The following is a 17,207-nucleotide window of genomic DNA, read 5'->3' on the forward strand; positions in this document are numbered from 1 at the left end:
TTCTATGACGCTGCGGTGTGCATGTGGCGGTCCTCTTGCATGCTGCATGTTGGTGATTGGTCACCCCCTGCCAAACACCCTAGAGATGGCTCGCTGGGTATTATGTAGATGCAGATGTAGTCATTCTTCCCCACGGTCACCGTACCTCCCTCTTTATCCTTCCTATTCCTTCCTCAGTTTTCTTCTTTGCCCCTCCCCCTCCTCTCACCCGTTCCCGCCAACTCCTCGGGGTGGAGTCCGAGAGAGGAGGACATTGCCGGACAACGTAGGTGGTCCCCGAAGACGCGGCTCGCCTCGCATCGGGAGGTGATGGTGGTTCGCCCAAGGCGGGAGTGATGCGCCTTTCGGGAGGCAGACGATTGAGTTTGGTGGAGAAGGGAGGGAATGGAAAGGTGCTCTCCCAACGATTCACACGCGTGCGTGCGTGATCCTCAAGCCCCTGTCGAACTACTCATCCGTCAGTCTTAGGAGTCATAGGATATCCCACAGCAAGCATCGGATTATGTGCGATAATTCTACGAAAAGAAGTAAACTTTTTTGCTCGCTGGTGAGAGCTAGCCTTTATCACATACATGCCTGTGTCATTGTGGTTAAACCTAGGATAATGCAGCTTGCATACGAGTGCTTCTTGGGTGCTTGTACAATTTCTCCAGTAGCATTTCACATGCATCAGAATGTGCCCCCCGTCATTGTGGCCTACCACCAGTAATGCATCATTTTTTGCAAACGTCTCTTGTTGGTGACAATGTGAATGGTATCTCTTTGGAGCGGGTTGACTGATGGCTATAAAACTACATTAATCCTCCTTAACAAGTCTGTTAATAAAAGTGAGTCCGGTCATAAGTTGGTATCCTTACGTGATTTTAATATTTGTAAAGAATCTGTCCTCACTGCATTTTTTCTCGAAATCATTCTCTAACATTTCTTAAATTTCATTTCTCCGTGTTGAATCCTTTTGTGTTATGACCTCGCATGAATATATTTATTTTAATAGCAAACCGTGTACAAATTTTAGCTTTCGATGTAAGTGTATTTGTCTTCTTTGCGTGGGGTGGTACAAGTTTGTTAGGGCTTACACTGCCTGCAATAATGTGTGCACATTCTTATTGTTTTTAATTAACATTGTAACGTGAGATGCCTGTGGCGTTCTGGCGATCAGTCACCCTTGCCAACACATCCTTGAGGCGTCTAGCAGGATATTATGTAGATGTAGCAAACATCAATTCGGTTATATTGTTCATCGTATAATATGCAACGTTAGAAAAGCCATTAGACGTCATTGAGCGGAAATGACGCCTGCTCAACTAGATGGCCGTCCTAAGATTTTGCGCCGAGTTACTTGGAACGAGCCGTGGTGTCACAGCGTGTCGAAGTGGACATCTCTTCTTTGCGACTTTTCTTCGTCTCCCGCCGGTGGTGGTTGGCGTCTCGTCGGACCTGTCCCCGGCCTCACAGCATGCGGAATTCGTGCTATGCAACGTTTCTCTGCCCATTCGAGCACCACGGGTGGCCCGTGTGCCTTATGGGATCCCGTTGGCTTTTGCTTGTCCCACGGGAGACCCAGCCACCACCGTTTACACAACACCCCTTCTTGGCGGGTCCCGCTGCCCTTTCGGTTGGCTGTAACGCGCATTATCCATCTGGATAAACCGGCTCGCAAATGCGATTGTGAATTTTACAAAAAGACACCATTCTTAAGCTGTTTTTCTCGGTAGCAACCAGTCACTGGAAATTGCCATTGGGAAACAAAAGTATAGGTAACTAACGTCACGATAGACTTGAAGGTGTAGCGAGGTCATTGGTGTCGTGGCTTTAAGGAAGGGGTTATGGTTCGCATCTGTTAAAATTTATAGTTTGGTTCTTCCTTACGTAATAGTAATAATTATAGGGAAGAATTTGCTCGGAAAAATGCTTTTGAAGGTGGAGTAAATTAATTGACTCATAATTGCAATGTTTCAGCTTACGCTATGGATGAATTGGTGACGTGGGCTATACTTTGGGAAAAATAAACCCTCGGGATGTGACTTGTATGAAGCAACAATTTATTGACTGTTCATTTGTAACTTTAGGTTATCAACCAATTAAAACTACTGAGAAAAGTACAATTTTAAGGTATCGTATCGCATTTCTTCGGTAGGATTGATTATTTGTGTCCATCCATTTAACCTCAGTCTATGCTCATAAGAAGGATTGCGAGAGAATAGACAACATTTGCCAAACACACCGTAGGTGGCTTGCATAGTGTTATGTATGCACCTTTACGAGTAGAATAGGTTTTGTGTTAATCTAGTCGTCACTTATGACGTCGTTTCTCATGATTGTGACTACGATTTGCATATGCGTACAATTTGCGCCTTCCTCATCATTCCTTTTTGTTCTCATCCCCAGTCTCCATCCAGGTTCACTTACATTAATCGCTTACGACTGAAAGGCGCTGTATTTCTGCATACATGTAAAAAACCTCTCTCCTCTGTTTTCTTGGTCTGTCATTGCACATATTGTCACTCCAGTTTTACAAAAGCTTCCTCAATTACATTTTCTTTCTAGTTCCTACTAGATCCTTTGCTCTCAGTCTGCCACACCCTATTCATACATCTCACCTTACCCTGCGAGCCTCCTATGCAATTTTTGGCTGGGCATGAGGACATTTGCCCTACCTGTGTCACCGTACATACTTACTTCATAGTATTAAGGGAACGTTCAAGTATTAAACAAGCACATTTTTAGCTATTTTGTAACACCTTCCCCTCGTGAGCAGAAATTGGCAGTAGTCGAGCCTCATAAGCAAGAAATATCGGTATTCCTTCTCCCTCTGGAGTGGTTATTTTAATTTATATCACAACGACACGTGCACCGCTGCGCAATATGCGGCAACTGTTTGTTGTTTGAGGACGTAATTTTTTCGAGTATGTATTGAAAATCAGATGTTTCAATGATATTCTTTACCCTGTTAGCCTCACTAAGGCTTTTATTTACTTTCTATGTCTTACTCGTCACTTACCCGAATGTACATGTTATAGCGTTCATCATACGAAATAAGTAATAATGTTTCCCGAAGAATTGAATTTAGTTTGAAGAGCTGACCACATCACCATCATCAAAAAGTTTGACCACATCATTGAAATTTGCAGTTTAACATTTCACATGCAAGGTGGAAACCTGAGGAATTTAATAACTACGTAGGATTAAAAACACGGCATATAAAGAAAGTGGGAAGAAACAATAGACGTTTCTATGCCAACTATGTAATCTACGAGTAGGCACCGCGTGAACAGTAGGTGATAATAGTGTGCCTCATGCATGCATTGGTAATCTCAGACGATGTAAAACTCCACGTGGAGTGGCATCGCATGGGCGCCAATCTTGCCTTTTTCAAATGCAGTTAAAATTGACCATTGACATTCGTCTAAACCGGTATTTCTAAAACCAAATAATTTGTATATTATGAATACACTAATGGTGGGTAACGAATCACAATCAATGCCTTTCGTTTTCTTTGATGAAGGAAACAACACAATTGTCGGAGCGCAGCCGCCGGTATTATTGCCAATAATTATTTTTGGTAAAAGACTTATACTAAGCTCCTACTTTCAGTCCTTAACGATAGCCGTATTATTTTGCCTGTAGTGAATAGTATTCCCACCTTTGTGTCACAATGTGGACAGAAAAGGTTATCTTGGATTTATCCTTGCTCATTTTATAATCCTCACTATCAGCTGTATTCACCTTGTTAAACCAAAATTTCCATTGCCACCTTCATTCTGCTTCATTCGCGCTAGACAGTCGCGTTGCCGTTTAGCTTGTTGCCAGAGTTATCTCGAGTCCCGCGTAAATGCTGTCGGAACTTAACGCTTCGGTTGGCAACGAGCTTTTGTGACTCGGCTTTCGGTGAAGATTGGAGGTAATTTACGAAACCCTTTCATTCGGAGCCTCATCTATCTACCTCACTCGTTGTTGTCCCCTCTTCAGCCATCTATAGTGGATCTTTTGGGCGGTTAAGCGAACTTTTCGGAGAATCGCGAGCGGGAGCAGTTCGGGTTGTTGATCACGTATAGAGAGTGCATCTCTTTTTACTCACGGGATGGGATCCGCCGCCGGGGGAGGGTGGGAGGGGAGGTGGGAGCGAAGGAGTTTACAAGTGCCCCCGTTCTGCACCGCAGCGCATCTTGCTGGTTGACAACGTTCGAGGGCGCTTGTTTTTAGGGGAGAAATCAGCCGTGGAGAAATTAGGCCGTTAAAAATCGCCTCCATAAACCGCATGTCTCGTGGGTATTACTTTCTGGAACAGCGTTGGCGTCGGTCTTTAATTTTTTCGCCTCCCTAGTGACCGCAGTTTCGAGAAAATGCGATTTTTATGTGTCAAACTATGTTTATTCCAGTTTTTTTTGCGGAAATTGTTCGTAGTTGGACCAGAGAGTGTACGGTTTTAGAATTAATTTCAGGGAAACCACCTGATAATATTATTTCAACATTTTGATTTCTAATTGATATAAAAATCAGTATGTTATACTTACCATTTATATTTTCGAAATAACTGGACAATTTAATTAATGTGATATTGGCATGGCACACGATAAAAACTGACGATTATATTCATCCTTAACAGTTAATATTTTATATTTTTTTAAGAGTCTTTTGAAAAGACTCACGGAATTACCGTAGCCTTGGAAAACCTTTTCCAAGAGTGAGGATAATTTCGTGATGGATTGCTAAAACATTGGCTGGTCTTAGCACTTCAAATAAGTTTATAAGCGGTATAAAATATTTCCATTAAAATAATTTTATTTCCAGTGCTTGATATAATTGGAAAATCGTAGGAAAATCTCTCATATAGTATTTGCGTTTGTGTACACCCTTGCTTATTTCATTTTCAACTCATCAGTTTACTTTCTTCTCAATACCCTGACTTATCGGCTCGGCTGCAAACCTACTATGTCTTGTGTTCTAGGAATAATAATTTTACTCACTTCATTTTTTTTAAGTTTTTACATTTATAATTTTTAAGTATAAAGTATTTTTCTCTGTAAATGCGTACTGTAGTGCATTCATTGCTTTTAAATTGAATTTGATGGACCTCGAAGTGCGCTTGTACTATTTGAAAAAATAAAAGATAAAAAAAATATCGGGCATCTTCCTTTTCCAATGGAGGTAATTTCTCGGTACGACTTTTATGCCGGAGATTGTTTACCTTATGCGCCCGAATGCCTATGTTCGCTCTCGGGGAATAAACCCCATTGTTTTACCGTGCATCGCTCGGCTCTTCCCTTGTTCGGAAAACCTGCATTTTTATTTATCGAGGCGAGGGTCTCACCCTTCCCCTCCACCTTTACATCGAGATTTAAGCCCAATCGGTCGATATTCAATCAGTTTTTGCGTGAAAAATTGCATGCACGGAACACGATAGCAGTCCGCGTCGCCTGTACGTGGGAATTGGCGGGGGAAGCGGTGGGGTTCAGCCCCCACCCCCGCCCCCCCCCTTGCCATCAGCGGCCCCGAAAGAGATGGTCCCCTTCTCTGGCTCGTTTCCGCGCCGCCGTGCAGAAATATCCATTAAGCAGCGTCATTCAATGCACTTCGACGCGATTTAATGGAGAGTGCAGAGTTTAACAGGCCTTTAAACTTTCCCACTTCTCTCTTCTCTCCCCCGCCCCTCTCTATCTCCCACTCCCTTCTTTCTGCCCACCTATCTGTGCCCTCTTATCTGTCGAAGCGTGAATTGTGGGAGCTGTTCCGCGTGTTTAAAACTCCCCTCCCTCCCCACGATTTGCGTCACTGCCTCCTCAACCCATCCCCCTCTCTGTTTTCATCCTCCCCACGGTACGGGTGACGCCACCTCTACCACTTGACTGCCGCGTTCAAAACACACTAACACCGCCTCCTATCCCATGCCATGGACCCTTAGTCACTCTAGTGTGAGTGGGTGTTCTTTCTGCGTTTTTTCTGTTTTATATATATATATTTTATTTTTTTCTCCGCCTCCCGTCGCCTGTACCCACCCATCCCCGTGGAGGTATCGTTCCTCTTTCGCCGCGCGATCGCTCTCCGCACGGCACCCCAATGGCCATCCCTTTCGGCAGGAGGGAGGAGAGAGAGAGAGAGGAGCTTTATTGCCCTCATCCTGCTCCGATGTCGAAGTGGCAGGTACCTATACGTGTGTGTGTGGGTGGGTGGAGGCCAATAGCGCGTCGTCGATGGTCCAATGGCGTTCAAACACCTCCCATCTCCGCTCTTCCCTCTGTTGTGGATGTTCTCCTCCAAACCCTTTCCTCATTCACTCTTTTCCATTCTTCTTCACCCCCTCCCCGCCCCTCTCCATGACCCTGTTCTCAACGGGGTCAGTTATCTCGTCCATGTCACGGCTCCAGCCCACCCTTCCTCTTCCCAACCAGCCTATTCTCCCCAGAAATGCTTTTCGCCTTCTCTTCAGAGTGCGTGTTTGTGTGTGTAAATAAATAAATATATATATAAACGAGCGTCTTTTTTGTGGTGGGACTGCGTGGTATAGCGCGGGGGTGGCGCGGCGTCGAACTAGTATCTCCGTCGCTGGCCCACCTGTCTATACACACCCTCCCGCCATCCATTGCAGGCACCCATCGTATCTCCTCGTTTTTTTACCGGCATATTCTTTATATTTTATTCGCTTTACATGTTTATGGCCGCTGCCCCTTCGCTGTACGCCTCCTTCCTCCCCCTTCCCTTGCGTCTCCGCGTTATCCCAACGCGGCGATGGCGCGTGTCCTGCCGCTTTCGATTTGTTTCGCGAGGGCGTGCGTATGATGAGTCGATGTTCTCCCCAGGAGGAGGACCCCTCTACAACGCCTCGCGATTTATTGTGATTTTTTTACCCCTCGATGGGGTGATAAATTTATGGACAGGGTGCGCGATGAAAAAAATGTGTAATAAATTGGGGCATTATAGCGGAAGTGTTGAGAATATTTGGGGGTGGTGCTGGGGGGAGGCTGAAAGGAAGGAGAGGAATCACATGAAGGTGTTGAGCCGAGAGAAGGAGAGGGACGATTCTTGTATGTTTTTGGAAAAATGTTCTTTTTCTCCAACCTGCGAGAGTCCCGAAATTCCGCCCCTTCTCCATCGGTCCCCATCCCCCCTGGCTTCTTCCGTAACGGTACCCCCTCCTCCTTCTTCCTTACCCTTTCTCCCACCCTTTCCCCTTGCACCCTTCTCTTCCCCCACCCCTCTTACCTTGTCCCTTCTTCCGTATCGTGTGCATGTCTGCGCTGTGACCCCAGCGGTGTCGTTTCCTCGATTTGGGTGGCTTGAAAGCATACTGGTGTATTCCTTCGTGAACAGGGTTTTTGGGTGGGGTGGGTTTTATAAAGGGTTTTGGCTTTTGTCGTTCGAGGGCGGTGGGAGGATGTGGGGGCTTTGCGTAAGAGATGCGGCGGGAGGGAGGTCGGGGAGTTGTGGGAGTATTGCGGAAGAAATGTTTATGGGCCTTGCCTCCGGGTTAAAGGAGGGAAATATTCTCTTCGCTCCCTCCCTTATACCAGGCGGGGTGCAACACGGGGGTGGGTGGGTGGATGTGTTTGGCCCGTGGACGCCAGTCCCGCGACCAAACCGCCCGGCGCCGCGTCGCCGCTCCCCCTCTTGCTCACCTTTCCTTTGCTTCCGCCGTGCATGACCGTGTTGCGGTCGGACGGGGTCACAGCACCGGGTCACGCTCCGGTAGGAGGACGGCCCGAGGAGGAGGATGTGTGGCCCCCAGTACGGGGAATGCCAAGGGAATGCCCACCCAGACGGCGGCGCGGCCGATTGCAGCAGCGGGAAGGGAGCAGAGGAGCTCTTGCACGGACGCTGTTCCGCCTCTCTTCATTTTCTCTCGTGGGCGCGGGCCGACTTTTTGCGGCGCACAGGATCACGGGGTACACCGTCGGAACGCCTCTACTCCTTCCAAACCTTTCCTATTTTATACCCTCCTCATCAACATCCACGGAACACCGGGCGAGCTGCATCCAGGGATTGCAGCACGCGGTGATTCCTAGCCGGGCGTGCGCTATTTGTCGTAGCTCGAGGTCGAACTTTATACCACTCCCTTTGTGGCCCCTAAGCAGCGTCCGGAATGGCCCTAAATCGCCAAATGGTTCTAGGCACCGCTGGTATTCCTTAAGATATTTTTACGATATCTAATCATGGATTACTCATCATTTTCGGTTTCAATTCTATGAGGGCTCATTTTCAATAGCCAATAAAAAAATAATTTTGAAGCTAATGCTTAACCCCTGCATTTACCCGTTGGAGTACAATTTTCAACTGTTCTTTGTTGGAAGTTTTAATCATTAAAAAGTAGAAAAATTTGTTGCTCTACCCTAAATAAAACAGGTTGGAAAATCATGGTTATATTTTACAGTTATATTTTTGTGAAAATAATGGATTAAGGATGGAACAATGGTTTCTAATTTCGTAGAGCTTTTTCATATTAAAATATAGACAACGGCAGACTTTATAATAAAGGAGTTTCCTTTTTCTTCTCTTTAATAAATCTTTGGACTTAGTTTTGATCTTATGCACTTAGTTTTTTTGCCCTTGATCATTAAGCATAAATCTCTCACTCTCTGATCTACAATAAAAGTCCTTTGCTTTCCGTGGAAATTTATTCTGCTTCTGGTTAGGTTTCATGAAATATGTCGAACGCCCTTCCATAAACAGTTTCTTTTATTTACTCTTGTTGGTTTTCCTTTCGCATGTATACTTCTCTTTCCCCGTAGTGCTCACAGAGTCGCTTTTGTTCCCACCTTTACTACTGTCCCCGGCAGCGGGCCGTCGCGAGCCACTCTCCCTCTCTCTCTCTTTATATCCCTCGCCTCCGTGCGCCTGGAGACGAAGGGTTGGTTTCGCCGCGGAGGAGGGCGGCCGCAAAGCGGGGTACAAGTGTGTGTAGGGATGGACCGAGGGCGGAGGACGATGGTCTTGGCAACTCTCCCAAGTTATAATTCAGAAAGTACCGGAATGCCCCCAGCCACCACCACCACCAACTGCACGGCCCTCCTCTTTACCTCCCTCCCAACCCATGTCTCCACCACTCCAGCCGTCTCCCCCTCCCACCACCCTTTTCCCCATCTTCCCTCTCAAGATTAATAAGAGTTGCATTCCGGTCTTTGGGAAAACTGTGTAAATAATGTCGCGCGGTGGAAGGGCGTCGTTTGTATTTTGCCCTGCTCTTTTTAGTGTGGGTGGGGCAGTCGGGTGGCCCTTCCCAGAGGTTTCTGTTCGCGAGGGATCGTATTTAACTTGATTGCATTTCTGAGTGCGGAACGGCTTTTGCGAATTAAGTCACCTACAGCGTTTCTGGGGGGAACTTTCCGGCCGCAGCATATTGCGTGCTTGTTTCCCGGAAAGTTTCCTCGGCCGCTTGGGGTCCTTTCCTAAACATTTGAGGTATCGTCGCAAAGGAAATCTTTTAGTGGTAACGTTAGGGAGGGGGGGCTCTTGGGAGATTAAAAAATAAGTGCTGAAGATGAAATGGCCCCTATTAATACCATCTCGGGTTTTGCTGTTCTATTAGCGAGTGAGGTATTAAGGCAATTAGTGTTTGCAAGAAATTAGTTCCATCAAGTTTAAGATATTCTGTACTGATGCGGAAGAAGCATATTTGTTAGTTATTCCGTTGCTGAACTTTTTACATTTTATTGAAAATTATAATGATACTGTAGAAAGTCCATTATAAATTTGCCATTTTTGTATGAGAATGGGATGCGATACGTAATGTAATTTGAAATTATTTTTTTCCTTGAGGTCTTACGATTTAGGAGAGGATGTTACGAAATAAATTGGGTGAAATGTGATATACCCTTTATATTCAGAAGATTAACGTATGTCTTGTGTGCCAAGTATGGTTCTAATAATTCGAAATTTTTATGTGTAAGCTAATAATTTGTATTAATAATTGTGATATTTAATGGTAATTAATTATTTCATAGTGTAAATAAGTGTTTTACTAAACGCACTGATTTTGGCACTGTATGGAAACAAGTATCCCTACTAGCTGCAATAAAATACTTTTATATTATTTGGAGTTCTCCTCTTCATATTTTTGCTAAGTGTGTCTATTTATCCACTGCTTACCGCGTCTTCTGAATTCCAAGATCTGTGGCGTTAGTGTTATCTTATTGATTATATGTTTTTCAAATATATTTAGAGTATTATTGGCTAGTTTTGCTTCCCCGCTTTCTAGCCTAGATTATTTCACAGAAAATAATTCTTCCCCCAATATATTCCTCCCCAATATTATAATGTTAAATGTTTGAAACGACAAATTTGTATTGATATATCTAGCAATGATATCAATAAGAGCTACGTGGAGGTTAGAGAGTGTGATTTGATTTAATTTTCGGTTCTCCATTGCAAAAGTTTGACACTACGTGAAAAATTTGTCTTTTTCTTTTCCTTTTGCTTGTTTTCACTATAGACGTTTGTGCCCTTCATCAAGCTATTCGTCAAAAGTCATTATAGTCACTTAATTTTAATTATTTGATTTTTAATACAAGTCATACTTTTCGTCGATTGCCATTCGTCCGATTTTTGTCTTCTTCAACTGATTATTTCATTTTCCGGTGTAGTCTATGTGTTCTTTGAGAACCATCTTAAGTCGTTAATTCTGAAGTATCTAAAGTCTTATTCTTTACGCTTAATGAAAAAATATGTTCACAAATTGATAATTTTATCAATACCTCCACTGGTAATTCATTAGAATCTGCAGGCATGTTATCTAGTCATCTACAGTGTTACTAAATGTTAAAGGTTATGGTGTGACATTTGACGTTTGAAGTGTACTATTTTTGAAAAATGGCCGTTAATGCGTATGATTTAAAGCGTATTTTTCATGCCATCATCTCGGTAAGTATAGGCCGTAAACCTTTCCATTATTTTTTTATTATTCTGGTAGTTAGCCTATCTTTTAATGTATTGCAGCTGAGGGAGTGTATGAGAAAACCTTCTATTCACAGAAATGCGCACGCTCTTCCTTTTGTAAGAGATGCTTTATACAATGATTCGACTTGATTACTTTCATTTACATCGCGTCGATTCTGGGCTAGCAATAGGTCGTAAACCCTTTAAATCTCTGTGTTGGTTTTTTGTAAGAAGAAAATTTTGGAAGATTTCTACGCATTCGTGACTTGAGTGGAACCTAAGGCCCTTCTAATCCACGATAGGGCGTCGTAGTGGCATACGGGTTTACTCTAGCGATCGTGGGGGTGGGGTTTTAGCGCGATGAGGGGAGAGAGGTCCCAGGAGAGAAGAAATAGAGAGAAAGAAAGGAAGGCGAAAAACGGTGGGGAGCGAGGTAGAGGGGATGGAAGGTGGAAGGATACCCCAAGATTCCATCCCCGAACCTTGATTTACAGGCTTTCTTTCGGGATTTATTCCCGAGATTCTGATTTATCGTTTCAAGGAAGTGTTTCGGCCGGAAGGGGCGAAGAGAAACCTTGACGGGGCTCTTAGCAAACTCCTCCTGCTGCACAGATCTTCTACCGAGGATTTGGTAGCTGTGTCTTTCCCCGTTCGCCGGAAAAAATCGCCTTTCGCTTTGAAGGCATACGCTTCTCTGTCTCTCTCCGGAAACTGCATCTTTCTTAATCTTGGTCTGTCTTTGAGTAAGCATCCTCTGTGAAACAAATTTTATATTATTTTCACGAATATTTCCATTGTCGTCGCACTCTATCGGCTGTCATTAAAACACATTAAAACAATTGGGTTTGTGATACTATATTTTTGTAGAAAATCTGTTTGAAATTTCGCAAATTTTTAACGAGTTTAATGGTTAAGTATTGGTAATGGGATATGTTAAGAAAATTTGCATATATTATTATATTATGTGTGTTTTACGAAAATAATGATTGTGAATAAGGTAAACCGTAGTCAAATAGTCCCGATATAAGAGAAACTTAGGCACCTTATGGTCCTACTTACTACTGACTAAGTTGCTTATTAAGAACCTAAATAACAAAATTGCTTAAAACGTACGCCATGAAGAATTATATAGGGAAGAGTTAGGGGGACGATGCGTAAAATTTTCCTTGCCAACGTTATTTGATCGGTGTAAAATTTTCGACGCCATATTAAGTATTAATAATTATTCAGCCAAAATTCTTACTTAGCTAAATGGAAAAGAAGGACAATGAACTTGACCTGCTAGTGTAACGTGATCTAAAAATTGATTTGATGTAAGGTGATCTTATATGATTGTAGTATGATGAAATGCGAAAATAACTTTTTGATTCCACATGAATCGTGTCCGCAAAATTTATGATGAACTATGTTAGTTACATTTTATTTTAATAAGTCGATTCCATGAAGTAACGCCCGAGACAACGAATTATTTGAAAATAGTATTTTCTGCCAATATTTACCAAAGCCTTTTATGAATTGATTCGCCTGTCCGCGGTGGAAACTCCGTAACCCGCCCTTGGCGTTGTCGGCTCATCTCTTCTCCACGTCCTCACCATCTATCCGACGATTTCTTCCACTTCTCGTTTCAAGGCATCGCGCATATCAGCTTTTCCATCCACGCCCTCGTCCACCCTCTCATGATTCCTCTACAACCGCTATGATTGCACTCCGTGTTCCTTGCGATGGTGCGAATATGTATATGCACCCCTCCTGCCCAGAGACGGGTGAAAGGAAAAGATGCCGAGGGGTTGAGAGTTATGCCTCGGATATTCCCGTGGTTTATCTCCATCCTCCCTTCCCCACCACCTCCGCATTTCCCTCTTATGACTCGCCTCTCCCTCTCTTTCTCATTCTCTTCCTTTGCTTAAAATGCGAATTCCTTCGAGTCCTAGCCGCTGCGCATCTCATCTCGCCTGGCCTTCGTTTCGCCCTCCGAACCCGCTTTCTTTGGGTTCAGAATGGTACTTCAGCTGCGTATTCTCTATGCAAGGCAGCTCCATGCAAGGATTTATACCTATATTCGGTATCCTTTCGAAATTATGCAATGGAGCAAAGCTATGGGTAACGGTACCTCACTCCTCTTGTAGGTTTACTACACTTTCATGTGATTGAAGGTATTTAGTAGAATCGGTAATTTCCATAAAAGGGTACATAATTTCATGCTCCTCAGAGTAAGCTTGAGTGAAAATTAAATGAAAAAATGTGTGTTAAATTTCCGTGAAAATTAAACATCGGCGACATCCACGATTTTTAAGGTCTACGATAATGTAATGTTTCCTCATTCATCCTATGTCCCAACTGTCTCTCTAAAGTCGACCACACTACTTTCGGTGTATTCTAATACCCTACATAGTCTAAGACTGCAAAGAGTCTGTAGGTAGTTCGTTGCTTGTTGCTAAACATGGTGTAAAAGCAATAAATAGTTATTTCCGCGTGAGATCTATTTTTTTTTATTCTTCACACTCAGGTTAGACGACTCTCGATTATATACACTAATTCACAATAAATCACTTGGAATTTTAAAAGAAAGTTCTATTTTTATTCATTGTCAATAAAATTTTGCCTACGGAAAATGTTTTCCTCTCCAAATGCTTTACTTGAATTTGACTTATTTGGCTCGAAGGGAAGCGTAATAAAGTTATAATCTGGCGTAACTCTCAAACTCTGCGATACCATATTCTGTTTTTTGAGAATCAGTTGGAATTTTCTGTTATTAAAATCAAAAGAGTTGCGTCTTCCTATCGTTGTTATTCCACTTCCTTGTGAATTTTCCTAATAACTGCTTCCCATTTGGCCTCGTTCTTCCGTGTTGAACTTGTTGGTTGAACTTAATGAGCTGCTCCATTTAGCTTCACGACCAGCGTGGATGAAAGTGAGTAGCGCCTCGTATTCCCTCCTGGAATCTCCCCGCTTTGACGAGGAAAAGGCCTCTGGCCCTCAAAATTTAACAAGTGTGCACAGCAATCGTGAAGGATTTTTTCCTCCCGAACTGGTCTTCATCAACTGCTCCTTAGATGCTTTGTGCCCCGTGAAGATGGCAAACACGGCCTTATGGGCGGAGCAAAACGTTGAAACTGCCGTGCCGAAGGAAGATGACTAGATTAAAAAAGAGACGGGGTCCATCGCCCAAAATTTGAGGGCGAAAACTGGCTGAGTATGAACTTTTTCCCTCAAGTGCCCTTATTACATTGCATACGCGGAAAACTGCTTCTGTGCCGTTTTCACGATTCTCCTCCTTTTTTTTTTATTCCCGCGCCAGGGCAAAAACTCGTTAAAAATTCCCGGGGTTGTCCGTCGTGATTTCGTGGATTCGGGGTGCTCCTGTGTCCCGCGCGCTTTTAATAATGCGCATGAACCCAAAAACATCGCCATGGATCCTCTTTTCATTCGTTTCTTTGCTTTCCCTTCGTTTCCTCCTAAATGCTGTGTTACTAATTTTATCGGCAGACACTGGTGGATGGTAGGGTGGGAATGATGATTGCTCTCTCGTTACGAAAACTTTTTGATGATGAAAATGTAATGAGCTATTTTAATCTCATCCAACTCGTCAAATATGTATTTTGGTATTAATATTGTAATTATAATTATATATATTGCGCAAGCTCACGGTGGGCTTAAAATGTGATGACCCTATCCTCAAACGAATTAATTAGGTATTTAAAATGAATTCTTCCTTATTATTTCTACTACTATTTGTCGTTTATGTGAATAAAAAGGGTATTGAGGAGTATAATATATTTTTGTTATAGGTGACGGTGTTTGTGATCAATGCAGGTTTCATCATAACACGTCGAATTTAAGGCTTATAATTTTTCTGATTTGCCAAAAATCTAATTTTATGATCTCTTTTTCTTGGGCACAAGTCCCTTTTTTCTCTAAAAATAATGGCTCTCATTCAGGGTTGCGAAGTTTGTGTCCCATTCTTTTTGCTCTTAGGATTGGTTTCTGTGTAAGAGCAAATTTTCTCTCATAATACTTAATAATTCTGATGGAGTTCTGGACACAAACTCCTGAAGATGCAATTGGTTGATAGTAAAATCATAAGTGCTATTAATAATGTCATTTGGTTTTAGCAATTTGGTATTCTTATTGTATCTGAATCACCATTTAGTGCAATAAAAAATGTGAGGTACTCTCAAGGATAACTGAGTTGTCAGTGTTTTTACAAAATATTTTGGGTACATGTTTTTGCTGAAATATGTAATACCTACTATTGTTTCACATGATATTTTTATTATATTTCTTCACTTTTAATTGCAGGTAAGGTATTTTCGGGTTGAGGATATTCTTTCCTGGATATGTCACATGCTTTCTTACCGTAAATGAAAATACTATCGCCAAGAAAGTAAGTACGAATATTGCATTATTGGAGTGTGTATTTTGAAAAATTCTTTTGGCATGCTGTCACCATCGCCATCAGTCAATGAGCCGAGAATTGTTTTGACTCAGCTCTCTACTAAACACTTCCATCGGCAAATCTATTCCTACGTTCTTCCTCTCCTCTACATCCCTCATCGCCTGTTATATCTCATTCAAGGTTTTTTTCCATTCTTCTCGTGAACTTTTCTTCCAACCATTTCATACATCCGAGTGACTTTGACAGCTAATTATTCAATAATATCTAGATACGTAATCCTTCCTGGAGAGTGCAGTACTATCACTGGGTAAAGTAGCTGATAATCGCAGGTAAATACTATAGAATTTGCTAGCGCAGAGTTTGAGAGTCACGCCAGATTATAACATGATTACACTTCCCTGCAAGCCAGATAAGTCAAATTCAAGTACAGCATTGGAAGAGGAAAGGTAGACATTTCCCAAAGACAAAATTTTGCTGATAATGAATAAAAATAGAACTTATTTCTAAACTTCCAAGATTTATTGTGAATTATTGGCCATAATCGAGAGTCGTATGGCCCGAGTGTGAACTATATAAAAAATAGATCTCACGCGGAAATAACTATTTATTGCTTTTACACCATGTTTAGTTATGAGCAACGAACTACCTGCGGACACTTGGCAGTCATCGACTATGGAGGAAATTCGAAGGAAAGTAGTGTGGTCGACTTTTGAGAGACAGTTCCGATAGGATGAATGAGGGTAAACGGTAAAGGGAACTGGGTAAAGTGGCTGATAATCGCAGGGTCCTTGGTTTAAATCCCAGGTGAAGTATTCGGAAACCTTCAAGCAATGTGTGGTTACCAAGGGGAAGAATTTATGGTATCAATTGCCCGTGGCTAAGTGGGGGTGACATATGCCCTCATTTATTCAAACCAGCCTTCAGGTTGAGTCAATGAGTAAGTGAACCTCTTTTTGGCTCTCGCATTCAGTGTTAAATTAAACTTATTGTACTCTTGAGCAATGTAGACTTATGGAAGCTCCTTGGGGATCAGCTTGGTGCAATGGCTAGTTCTGGCGTCTCGTCCTCTGGGTCCGGGATCAATTACCGGCGGTGGCGTAGATTTTTCTTAGCATGCCTGAACCCTACATGAGTATTTTTTGTTATGGAGAGCTCTTCAAGCATAGCTTTCCGTCCGTTGGATAGGCCTTTTAGACGCGGTCCCTTGACGCCTTCATTTGACAGCTGGCTAGTTTTGACGCCGAGTTTCTCTCCACCCTTCCTTCCCTGCCCTTCCCTCACGGCGCAAATGAGCTCAGCTGTCGTTCGACTCCTCCTAATACCTCCTCCATTCGAAGCTCCTCTGTACTATAGCCATCTTGCCCGCCCGGTTCCTCCCATGTAGGTGAAGATCCGTGATGTAGTGGGCAGGGACGTACGTGTAATGGTGGTCGTGGCGATGGACAACTCGCAGGGGACAGAAACGTGGGTGGACGCACTCGCGGGTTAGGGGTTGGTAAGGTGGCGAGGAAATTAAGGGTGTTTGAGGGCAGTGTGTTCGCCGGGAGGAAAAGGTCGCAGCGGAGAGGCTCGCGCTGTGTGGACGCGAAAAACGGGGCGGAGTTTGGGTCGGCGGTGTGTTGCGGGGCGAGCGGACTGACAGCCGTCTTGTTCGCCACGGGGAAAAATATCCGGAGCGCAATAAAATATGGCGAAGGACGGGGGTGTAGGGGGGAAAGTACACGGGAGACTGTCCCCGTATAGAGCGGGCGCATCGGTGGTCGGAGGGGGAGGGGTGCTGGATTCTCCCTCCCCCGTTTATCACACAAGTTCTCCTCCCTTATTGCATTTCCCGCCCCATCTCTCTCTTTCCCTTTAACATTGCCCGAAAAATAAATATGTATTAAACACGCACGCATATATATCCGCGCAGAAAGACTCGTATGTGTAGGCCTCGTCCCTACGC

Source organism: Ischnura elegans, chromosome 1 (genome assembly GCF_921293095.1).
Source record: "Ischnura elegans chromosome 1, ioIscEleg1.1, whole genome shotgun sequence".
Taxonomy (NCBI): Eukaryota; Metazoa; Arthropoda; class Insecta; order Odonata; family Coenagrionidae; genus Ischnura; species Ischnura elegans.